Source organism: Mus caroli, chromosome 8, assembly GCF_900094665.2.
Source record: "Mus caroli chromosome 8, CAROLI_EIJ_v1.1, whole genome shotgun sequence".
NCBI lineage: Eukaryota > Metazoa > Chordata > Mammalia > Rodentia > Muridae > Mus > Mus caroli.
In genome coordinates, this window is record NC_034577.1 from 85111377 (window position 1) to 85123405 (window position 12029).

Here is a 12029-nt window from a genome sequence, read left to right on the forward strand (position 1 = left end):
ATACTTAACCAAGGTCATGCAGATGGGAGAGTGGGTGGGTGGGGCGCTCTGAAGTGCCCTGGTTTCAGCCCAGGGTCCATTCATGTTACATGCCATCTTCTGGGAGACTGACTGAGCAAACGGGTTTAAAATGTCTGAAAGTGGCTGTATGGAAGCTGTAAGGAGGACAACCAACCATGTGACATGGGCTTTGAGGGACACACAGGGGTGCAATGGCACACAGTAGAGGACACTGCAAAGACTCTGGGGTGTCCAGAGTATGCCAAGCCTGGCATGTCAGCATCCGAAAAAGAAGTAAGCAGATTCTTGCCCTAAATATTGCTATAAACGTAAAATGAAATCCCCCTTCCCGGAAGAAATGTAAGTCCTTACAGAGACAAGAAATCAAAACCTTGCTGTTTGGGTTAGTGTTTAAAGAAACCAGCATGCTCCTTGAAAGGTTAAAGAGAAAAGAAAGCTCCCCCCTCCTTGCCTTCCCACTTAAGATGGATGGGTCCTGCTGGCAGTGATAAACATTCATGAAGCACCCTAAGGGCTTTGTCCCTGGCAGCATAGCCAGGCCATGACAGAATGGGAGGTATCGAATCCAGCTTCCCTAGAGCTTTGTCCACGCACCAGTGAGGGCTACACAATGGGAGTCCTGAGTCACCTCCCTAATCAAGCACAGCTCACTGGCCCTCCGCCAAGCTCCCTCAACCTGAATGAGACACAGGCAAAGGCGGCAGCTAACGTTGGAGAGCATTTCTGAACCCAGTCCAGACGAAAGGCATAGAGCCCCTGCTCAGCACAACAGGAGGGCCCAGATGCAAAGCGACGCATGCGCGCGAAAACGAACTGAACTCGTTCAGGTCCAGTTGGTAGGGTAATTTTCGTTTAGAATAAATGAAATTAAAATAAAGGACAAAAGCATTTGCAAAAACTCTGTGGCCTGTGCTCACCTTTCTGTTTTAATCCACACCAACACACACTGAGCCAGGGAAGGGAGCAGGTGAGATTTGTCTGCAGTACTCCCCAACCCTCCATCTCCCAGTCTCATTTCATATCCTGCATTAGCTCCATCAAACCTAACTTTTACCCATGATCGCACATACTTCTGTTTCATCCCTTCCTTGCTCCCACTTACCTCTGCTAGATCCAGCTGATAGTGACTGTCTCCAGTGCTCAGCAGTATAGCGGATGGATCACGTAATAAAGGTAGGTTCTTGCAAGACAGGCTGTCCTTCTAGGATAACGCATTTGAAGTTTTGTTGTTGTTTGTTTGCTTGTTGTTTGTTTTTCAATTCCAAGCCATCCTACTTCCTAGGCAGGCACTCTACCAAGTCCCCAAGATCATATGCTTGCTTGTAGCCATATGCTATGGCCCCCAAGGCTAGATAATAAGAAACCTGCTGTTCGTTATCAGCTCTCTCAGAATGCTCACTGACAGATGACAGATTTGGGCACCCAGATGCAATTCTGTGAAAAACCCAAACCACTTGGACAGGCCAAGTGTTATAAACTGGTCCTGTCCAGTTGACAAGTGTGGGTAATCCAGGCACTGACATCAGCTGTCCTCAATGTATCTTGGATATTCGCCAAGTCGAGCCTTCCAATGACTCCAACCCTGGCTTCTCTGTTTTAAAACTGCATGACAGATCTCAGGTAAAACACACACACATACAGAGAGAGAGAGAGAGAGAGAGAGAGAGAGAGAGAGAGAGAGAGAGAGAGAGAGCTGAGCTTAGTGTGTCCACAGAACCAAGAGAGGCAATGGCTTGGTGTTTGGAGACATTGAGTTTGGAGGTTGTTTCTAATGTAATTGGTTAGGACAGTGTTCTAAAAGACATTTAACAAAGTAAAACCATAAGAGGATTTCTGTTCCTGTGGTCCTTGATTCAGTGACAGATTCTAGGAATGTCACTGTTTTGTTTGATAATTATCCAGTCATTCATTTGCTAATTTGCACCTCTGTAAAAGATGTTGTGCCAGAAGCCCTCAGCACAGCAAGGGAGATCAAAACAAGCCCAAGATGCTCTACTTTATCATAGCAAGGGACAACTCTACAATTGATCAGAAAGTAAAGGTCTGAGAGAAAACTGCAGGTGGTAAGGTTGGCTGTGAAGGTTGGAACCTGAACCTGTCACAGGCCTTCTTCTCAGGACAGTCTTCTGGGTGGCAACCAGGAGCTGGTTCCCAAGGCCCCAGGCTCATATGGTCTACATTCTTCACATCAGACAAACTGTCCGTTGCTCAAAGCTGCAAGCTCAGTACTTTGTAGAGACCAGAGACTAGGATATGCAGGAACCAGGACTAAATAAACCTCCAGGGGATCCAAAGTGCATGTTTTTATACATAAAGTGCAGATCCAATGCATTTAGATGCTGTACTGAAGGCCACACATCCACCACCCATAAGCACTGATGGACCCAGAAAGGCATTAGATGAAAGAGCTCAAGCATAGCTCAGAGCTAATGGGCGAAAACAATGAATGAATCTCTTTTCAACCTCAAGGGAGGGGCTCCAGTTGGAGCTAGATGAGGTTCTCCTGTCTCAGTTCTCAGTTCTCCCAAAACTGAACCTGGGTTCCTGTCTTTGCTGGTAATCTGTAGCGTAAACTTCCTCAATAATCAGATGGAAGGGTTGAAGGGGGATCTGGTTCTCATATGTAGGTCGTCAACTTCAAACAGGATTTAGATGGAGTTCTAATGGTCTAAATGTCTTTCCGGCAGTGGGTGTGACTCAAATCGCTGTGCTGAGAACCTGGAAACGTGTTTTCAAGTTTCGGTCATGAATTACCGTCTCTGATATCAGGCTTTCTTGGTGTATGTTGAAATGTAACACATGTTGATTTAGCCTCATGAATAAAACTGAAAAGGGGAACACTCTTCAGACTTTCTTCTCTTTCTTCTTCAGGATGCAATGTCTCTTCACTCCACAGCACCATAAATTCACTCCAGTGGGCTGGGAAAACAATGTTCCGCTTCTCATCAATGTTTAAACAGCTCACTTAGAGCCTGTATTTTACTCCGTACAAGAAGCCATGAGGCTCGGAAAAAAAAATGACTAGCTCGCCAACTATCAAGTTGAATGTGCTCAGCTTTTAATTTGAGGAGACACCAGTAGTTTATTTAGAATAATATGAAACTTCACAAGAATGAAAGGCCCCATAGCCTAGGTTTGAGATGTGCTGTCCTATTCACCACCAATATTTCCCTAACTCTGGGGTTAAGGGCTAGAAAGGACACCATGTGCTAGCATTGGGTGTGGTCAGGCCATTTAGTTCAGTTATGACACCTTCTCCATCTACCTGGGAGCTACCACTCCTCGCCTTGTTCTTTAGCTAAGATGATGTCACCAGACAGGGTGCTCCCTGTCATCCTCCTTGCTTCTGGATCCCCCATCTTCCTAAGTACTTAGAACCTTCTGGAATCCCACAGATCACAGCCCATGGACTGCATCCCTTTTGCCTTTAGTGAGTCTTTTCATGGGAAACTCTGACCTAAAACCATACATCTCCTTCTGCCCTTACCAAAATAACAGCACAGATGTTCTAGGTTATGTCAGCTCCCTGAGCTGTCGAAGACACTTGGATGGTGTGGCCACACCCCTCAGACTCCCTCTCTCAGTCACTCTGCTCTTAAAATAGTTGCATAGGAACGGTCAGGGGACATGGTAGATTGTTGTGCAGGAAGAGAATTTTATATGTGCTTACCTATTGTTCCCCTGGGCTGAAGCTTCAGCCCTTCAATAGCGGAGTTACAGTTCCTATCCTCATCAAGTTAAATACAGAATCTGGGTGGTCACGTTAAGTCAGCAGCTTTGCTGACCGCACTTCAGGCTTCCTCTGCTCTCCTGTCTCAGCAATTGTTAGTAGGCCACAGGTGGTGATAGATGGGGACCCAGAGTGACAGCCAGCATTGATGCAGGAATGCCATATGCAGAGAGCATCCCTGAATGCCAGGCAGGTAAGCAATTGTCTTGCCATATCATAAGCTCTTGTCAGACATCTCCTGGCTTACTACTGTGTTCCACTTTTTAGACTCCCTAAGGAATACATTCAATAGAAAAGAACAATGCTGATTTCACTTAATTAGATATATTTCCTATATAGTTGGAACACTTTGATAAAATATATATACATACACACACATCATGACCATTAATTTGAACTCTCATAAATGACACTAAAATGGGCTTTGTGTTTATATCTTATAAGTATAAATACTAGGTATAGTTGGATCTTTTGATCACCGAGCTCTAGTTTTCTTCATCTTCTCTACTCTCTAAATCTGTGGCTCTTACCTCAGAGCTATTCCTAGACATTTTAGGAATCTCTTGATGGCTATCAGCTGCCCTCTGTCAAAATGCATCCATGAAATCATTTGCCTACAGTTTGTAAGTCTGCACAGACTCTCCAGAGCCTTCTCTTCCTACCCACAGTATCTACAGAGCTAGGTGAACCACCCCTGAGTTGGTTCTCAGCCCTGTCTTAGCCTAAACACTATGCAGTCCTTTCCTTGGATTGTTATAACGTCAGGGTTCCAGAAAAATATCTTCCAATACGGTGATGGTTTAGAGCCTGTGGTATATCAAATGTTCCCCGTCAAAAGTCCACATGAGGTTTCCTTGTTATACTGTTAAATGCCCTAACAAAGGTTCCTCCCAATTTAATGGAACACAACCCTTTATTTTGTTCCCTATCTTCAATGCCTTGGAGCCTATTTATTTTGATTCTGTTGCTAGGGAAAAGGAAAAGAGAAAATTATTAATGATTAGAAAGGTCAGGTTGATGTTCACAAAAAGATTCATGGTTGGGTTTTCCCTGGCTGCGGAGTTAATTTTTCTTTCTCTTCTAACCGAAATGTTTTTGAGGTTTATACAAGCCTTTCTGATCAACTGTGTGAAATATGGGTATACATACTTCACCTTTCTCATCAAAGACTCACTCCTATTAAACTCTCTTACCTTCAGGATACACCCCCACCACCTCCTCTACCACCTCCACTCTCAAAAGGGACAATATACCTTTAATAGATAACAAAAGGTTCATTAAACTCTTCCTGGATGTTAGGACAGAAACTTTCAGGCTCCATCCTTACTATATTGTTTAGCTAACCTTCATTTCCTGGGTGGACCATGGCCTTTCTCCATGTCTTCCTTGGACTGGTATGTGGGTTTGGGGGCACTCTCTTGCTACATTTGGGACATCTAGCTCCCACGAGGGAAAATGCCAGCGAAGGCACAGTCTAAAAAAAAAACTAAGAAAATGTTAGCTGTCTTCGTCAGCACAGGGCAGGAGCTGCAAGGGGGTGCCGAACAAACATGGAGATGTGCTCTTTAATGACAGGCATCAGCTGCTCAAGTTCCTACCACATGCTCCTCGTGGCTGCCCACATACAGGCAGGCATATGCACACCCTGGGCCCCACCCACCCACCGAGGCCTGTATCTTGACACCTCTATGCCAGCATCATTGGTGGAAATACAAGTGGGCCCTGTCATTTCACTCCTGAAAAAAAAAAAATACTTGTGAAAATCAGAATCTTACAAAGTCCTTGCTGCTCTGTGGCTGGGTGGTTCTGGGACTGAGCGCCTCCTTTTCATTTCTGACTGAGGTGATGCATGGTCATCGGACTTCAGTGGCTCAACATATCTTACTCAGTTAAGCTGACTTCTGTCAAACGAGCTCTGTGTGATGTTGAGAGCTTGATGTGCATCCAGTCTTTTGTCAGTCAAGTCTTAATGCTACCTCTATGGATGACAATAGCCTCCTGTTCCCCTTTCACCAATGTCAGCCCAGTTTACAATCCACTGCCAGACAAGCAGAGCATGGTGTTTGTGATCCCAGCACTCAGGAGACAAAAGCTAGAGAGTCAATGCAGATTTAGGTTAGTGTGAGCCAGACTGTGAATCCAAGGCTACCTGGAGCCACAGTGTTTATTATTGTTGCCTCAATAATAAACAAACAAACAAATAAAAAAGGAAGGAAGAGAAGAAGGAAGAAAAGCTTCCAGGTGAATATTTGCTAAATTTTCTATAAATATACATAGTCCTGTTTAAATCATTTTGTTTGGTTAAGATTTGTTTATTTTTATTTAAGTGTGTGCATGCATGCAAGTGCAGGCTTTCTTGGAGTTCAGAAGAGGGCTTCAGGTCTCCTGGAGTGTTTGAGGGGGATTTGGTTTGCCTTGTTTTATTTTGAGACAGGGTCTTGCTATGTAGCTTTGGCTGGCCTGGAACACTCTACATAGACCAGGCTGGCCTCAAACTTGCAGCCCCTACCCCAGCTCCACCAAGTGCTGGGTTTAAAGGCATTCCCCTACCACACCTGACTTTCCTTATTTTTTTAATACATATTTTATGAATTCTTTGAGAACCATATGTTCACAATGTATTTTGATCATATTTTGACCGCCTTCCATCCTTTTTCCTAATGCCTCCCATATCCGCTCACCCCAATTTCCTCCTAAGCCCCCTCCCCATTTCTCATTTTATTTATTCTGGATGAGGTATGGTGATACATGCCTTAAATTTCAGAACTTTGGAGGTAGAGGCAAAGGAATCCCTGTGAGTTTGAAGCCAGACTGCTTAGTGAGTTCCAGGACAGCCTGAGCAACATAGAAAGACCCTGCCTCAAAAGGTTGTTTTGCTTATTTTCATATGTATGGGTGTTTTGCTGTTTGCATGTCTGTGTGCTGTGTGCATGCATGGTACCCAAGGATCCTCTGAGACTGCCGCAGGCCCTCTGGGTCCCTTTGTCTGGGTGGATGGGTCTCTGGGTGCAGATGGGCAAGGAGTTGGCGGGAATGACAGACAGACACACACAGGAGGTTGTGTAGAATTTGACTGTATTTTGTCAAGTCGAGCATCAAACTTTTTATACAGAAAAATAGCAAGAAACCAGACGAGACACAATCCACCAAGAGACACAATACAGAAGGAATGTATACATCAAAAGAAAGCGGGAATCAGGCTGCTGCCACTAAGAAGGGAGCCAGGTGTAAAGCTAGTCTATTGTTAAGCCCATTACCAGGGGTTCTGCTCTAGCAGACCTTCTCATGAATACTGCAATACCACAGCCCCCCTAATTCCTAAGCCCTGATAATTTCTAGTAACTTTTAAAATCTGTGGAGAATCTCTATTTGTCAGAAGAATTCACCAACATGCTTCTAATATGCAATGTAGCCTGTACTGAAGATTTCTATCTCAGTGGGATTCCCTGGCTCTTTCATGGTAAACACTCTGCAGACCAGCCCTGAGCTGCTGGCTCCATCTTTTGTAATGCTTAATTAGTTACTGAATAGGTAACTTCCTTACTGCATTTCTACCAGATTCCAAGCTAGTCGGCTTCTGGCACATTGGAACACTGGTGGGAGACTTAACTATATCGGAATTCAATCTTAAAAGGCACTTATAATAAAATAATACTAAAAGAGAGCACGTGGATTCATACACCAGACTAACACAGGGATAGGGTATGAGTATACCGGTTAATAAGAATGCCAAAGCTCCAGGAGGTGAGTTTCCATGAAACTCTTTGCCTCGTAAGTGCTCCCAGGCTTCTCAGCCTGTCAAGCAGACTTCACTGGAGTGTGTGTGACATGAGACCACAGTTGCAGGCAGTTGTGAACCACCTTGTGGGTGCTGGAAACAGAACCTGAGTCCTCTGGAAGAGGAGCTAGTGTTCTTAAGGGTTGAGCCACCTCTCCAGCTACCCACTCCCTTTAATGTCTCTTCAATGGCTATAAAGTATCTACAGGCACTTCATTTGGTGTTAAGTGGTATATGACTCATAGTATGACAACAGCCTACTTACCCTGTTGTTTTCCTAATAAATAGCCACCTTTAAATGCTGCATTAATAGTTCATATCATGCTTATTTTGAACTGTTAGATGTGTGTGAGTATTCTAGAATGATCTCCTTCTTCCTATACACTCTCCCCATTATTCAAGTCTTCTACAAATCCCATTTCATTGTGCAATCTTTGCCAAATTACAAGTTAAGGAAGGGGCTTCAAGGCCAACCTGGGCAACTTAGCAAAAAATGTATTAGTTTCTTTTCTTGTTGCTGGAAAACAAAAACCAACAAACAAAATTACAAAGGCAATATAAGGACGAGAGAGTTTACATTGACTCAGAATTTGGGATGATGCAGTCTCCCGTCATAATAATGGGTTTGGCATCAAGGCAGGAACGTTAGCTGGTTGGTCACACTGAGTCCCCAGACAAAAGACAGAGAGAGTGTCTAGAGACTTAGCTCAGAAGTTAAGAGCACTGGATGATCTTCCAAGAGGATCTGAATTCAACTCTCATCACCCATTTGGTGGCTCACAATAGTCCAGTCCCAGGGACTCTGCCACTTCCTCTGGCCTCATCAGGTACCAGGTATGCACTTTGATCTGCAGACATACACCCATAAATAAAATAAATGAATAGTTTTAGAAAAAGCAAAGAAAGATGACTGCTGGTACTCACCTCACATTCCGTTTAGTTCTGAATTTCATCCCAATGGAACGGTGCCACCCACGGTCAGGGTGAGGCTTCCAATTTTTGTTAACCACTCTAGAGGCCTCCTCACAGACATGCCTGTCTTAGTCAGGGTTTCTATTCCTGCACAAACATCATGACCAAGAAGCAAATTGGGGAGGAAAGGGTTTATTTAGCTTACACTTCCATTCTGCTGTTCATCACCAAAGGAAGTCAGGACTGGAACTCAAGCAGGTCAGAAAGCAGGAGCTGATGCAGAGGCCATGGAGGGATGTTCTTTACTGGTTTGCTTCCCCTGGCTTGTTCAGCTTGCTCTCTTATAGAACCCAAGACTACCAGTCCAGAGATGGCACCACCCACAAGGGGCCTTTCCCCCTTGATCACTAATTGAGAAAATGCCTTACAGTTGGAACTCATGGAGGCATTTCCTCAACTGAAGCTCCTTTCTCTGTGATGACTCCAGCTGTGTCAAGTTGACACAAAACTAGCCAGTACATGCCCCAAAGCTTGTCTTTGGTGTGGTTCTAGATCCTGCAAAAATGACAATCAAGCCGGGTGTGGTGGCACACGCCTTTAATCCCAGCACTTGGGAGGCAGAGGCAGGCGGATTTCTGAGTTCGAGGCCAGCTTGGTCTACAAAGTGAGTTCCAGGACAGCCAGGGCTATACAGAGAAACCCTGTCTCGGAAAAAAAAAAAAAAAAGCAAAACAACAACAAAAAAATGACAATCAAGACTAACTGTCAGGGGCTGAGGAGAAAAGTTAGTCAGTAAAATGCTCTGCACATAAGCACAGGAACCTGAGTTTGATCTAGGGAAAAAGAGAAAGGCAGATCCTTAGGGCTTGCTGATCGGCCAACCCCAATCTGTATGCTACAGCTCTCAGAGAAAGACCTTATCTCAAGGCAAGGTGGCCAGTGCTAAGGAATGATAGAGAGATTAATCTCTGACACACACACACACACACACACACAACGATGGTTAACAAAAAGACGCTATTTCAAAGTAGAGTTAAGCAACCCAGAGATATAATTCAGTGGGTCACACTTAGCTAGGACAGGCGAGACATAATCCCCAAAGCTATCATGAGGCATTGGGGTATGCCTGGTACTGGGCAAAGCATAGTGTTGGTGGCATGTGTCACCAGCACATGGTCCACCAGCACTGACAAGACTTATGACTGTCTATGTTTTGCAGCTGAGGAAACAAAAGTTTAAGTAATTGAGCTTCTTGCCTGAACTGCTAAGAAGTGAACTAAGACATCCTGAGTCCTGTGCTGTCCCCTTTAAATAGCTTTCTGTGCTGCCACTGAGGCTCTGAGGGACAGGCTCCCTGCACTGCTCTCTTCACCGTGTCCCCAGTTCATCTTAAACCAGCATCCACGTATCCTATCTGTCTCCTTCACTCTTTCCTGGTGTTGAACACATTACCGGCTTTGACCAATACTTTCTGTATCAATAGCCGGGATATGTCTGAATCTTTAGTGAGACATAACTATAAGGAGTGGTAATGCCAGTGGAGACATTGTAGATAAAAAAAAAAAAAGAACCTGCTATACTCACAGATGTCTGTGAACATTGAAAGAAACTGTCTGAAAGCCATTCTAATATCTTTCCATCCTTGGAAAAAAGCCTGCTTGCTTGGTATAGGTACTCCAAACACTCTCATCTCTTTATCCAGGCAGAGTCCAGACCCTAGCTATGTTAGGTACTTTTCTTGTCACTGTGACCAAATCCCTGACAAAAAGCAAAGGGGGGGGGGATAATGTGATCTGTTGCTTTACTAATAGTGTGAAGGGATTCAACCACTATGGAGGGGACAGGCATAGTCAGGAGGTTCCAGAGCAGCAGTTGGTGGAATAGAATTAGAGGTCAAATAAGAAGTAGGGTTAGTAGGGTTGAGCTATAACAACGGTAGGCTCACACCCCAGGGTCCCTTTACTTCCTCCAGCAAGCAACCTCCTAAAGAGTTCCATAACCTTGCAGTGACACCAGCCAGGGACCAGGTATCCAAATCTAAGCACATGCTGGGACATCTCACCAAACTGCTCAGCCGAGAGGACCACATTTTTTCAGCCGTTTTTTCCTCTAAGAAAGGCTGTGATGGTTGGTGGTAGGTGCACTGAGAAAGTGAGAGCTGTGATGTCGTTGACCTCAGAAAGAAAGTGTGTGGCCTGAGGGAAGCTAGCCAAGCCTCAGGCTGGGGTAGGGCTGTCTAGAACCTGAAGGGAGGGGAGGGATGCTGCAAAAGGAGAGGGGGCTTAGGAGGAGGCATCGATGGGACTCTTTCCTGGGGCCATGCCAGTTAAGGCTCCAGCACCTGCAGGCTGGGTGATTTGAGATTAGTGTAATAAAAAGTAGTGGGGGGTAGGATTAGTCATAGAAGCATTACCACCACAGGACTATTGGGGAACCTGGAAAACAGATGCTTGACAGCAATTGATAAGACCTTGAAAAGACCTGGTCAGCTCATGGCAACCTCTCACAATCTCCTCTTCCCGTTCCTGTCCATCTCTCTGTCCCTTTCCCCCTTCCCATCCCATCCTCTGGCTCTCTTTGGTTCTCTCTCTCTCTCTCTTTCTTTGTCTCTCTTTCTCCTATTCTTAGACTCCTTATGAGCCAAGTCTAACCAAAAGCAGAAGGCAGGTAAGTATAGTGATCCTGTCTATAAAGACCAGAGACAAGGAATGGAGTAGGGCAGAATAGGGTAGAGGAAGGACCTAGAGGGACAAGAGGAAGACAGCCAGGTTGAAGTAATGGTCTTGCTGCAGTTGCCTGTTAGCAAGGTGTAGACATAAGAGCATTTCACAGGCTGAATGCTTTTTCTTCATGCTTGGCAAATGCAAACGCAGAAATCCTAACCCCAAAGTAACTGCTTTAGGGAGGCACATGAGGTTAAATGAGGTCATAAGGGTGGGGTTTAACCCATATACATGGTGTTGCTATATGAAGAGGAAGAAAAGACGGGGGAGACAGCTCACTGGGAGAAGTTGCTTACTGTATAAGCATTAGGACCTGAATTCAGATTCCCAGAACCCACACAGAAAGGCTGGATGAGTTTGTGCCATCTGTAATTCAAAAATAAAAATGGATGAATATGCTTCTTTCAAAATGAAGATGGGGAGGAAGAAGAAAAGGAGAATAGGAAGAAATATCTGAGAAACTTGTGCATACAGGCTCTTGTGTAGGCACGGAGAGAAGGTAGCCATAGATAAACTATAATGCAGAGGTGAATTCAGCCAGATCCCCATAGCTTACTGACTAGTCAGTCTAGCCAATTAAAGAACACCAGGTTCAGAGAGATACCCTGACTCAAAGGTAAGTTGAAGAGTGAGCAAGGAAACACCCTGTGTCCACCTCTAGCCTCCATGTACATGTATCAGAAACTAGCAATTCAGAGCCCATTGTCAGCTATTCCTATTGCCATTGTCTTTAGTTATACTTGAGTCATAGGACATGAAGGAATGAAGATGATACGGAGCTAGAAGCTTCCTCCCTGCTGCAAGCTTTCATAGTGCTGCAAGGTCTATGCATGCAGCCAGAGGAGAAAAGTAATCACTGGTCATG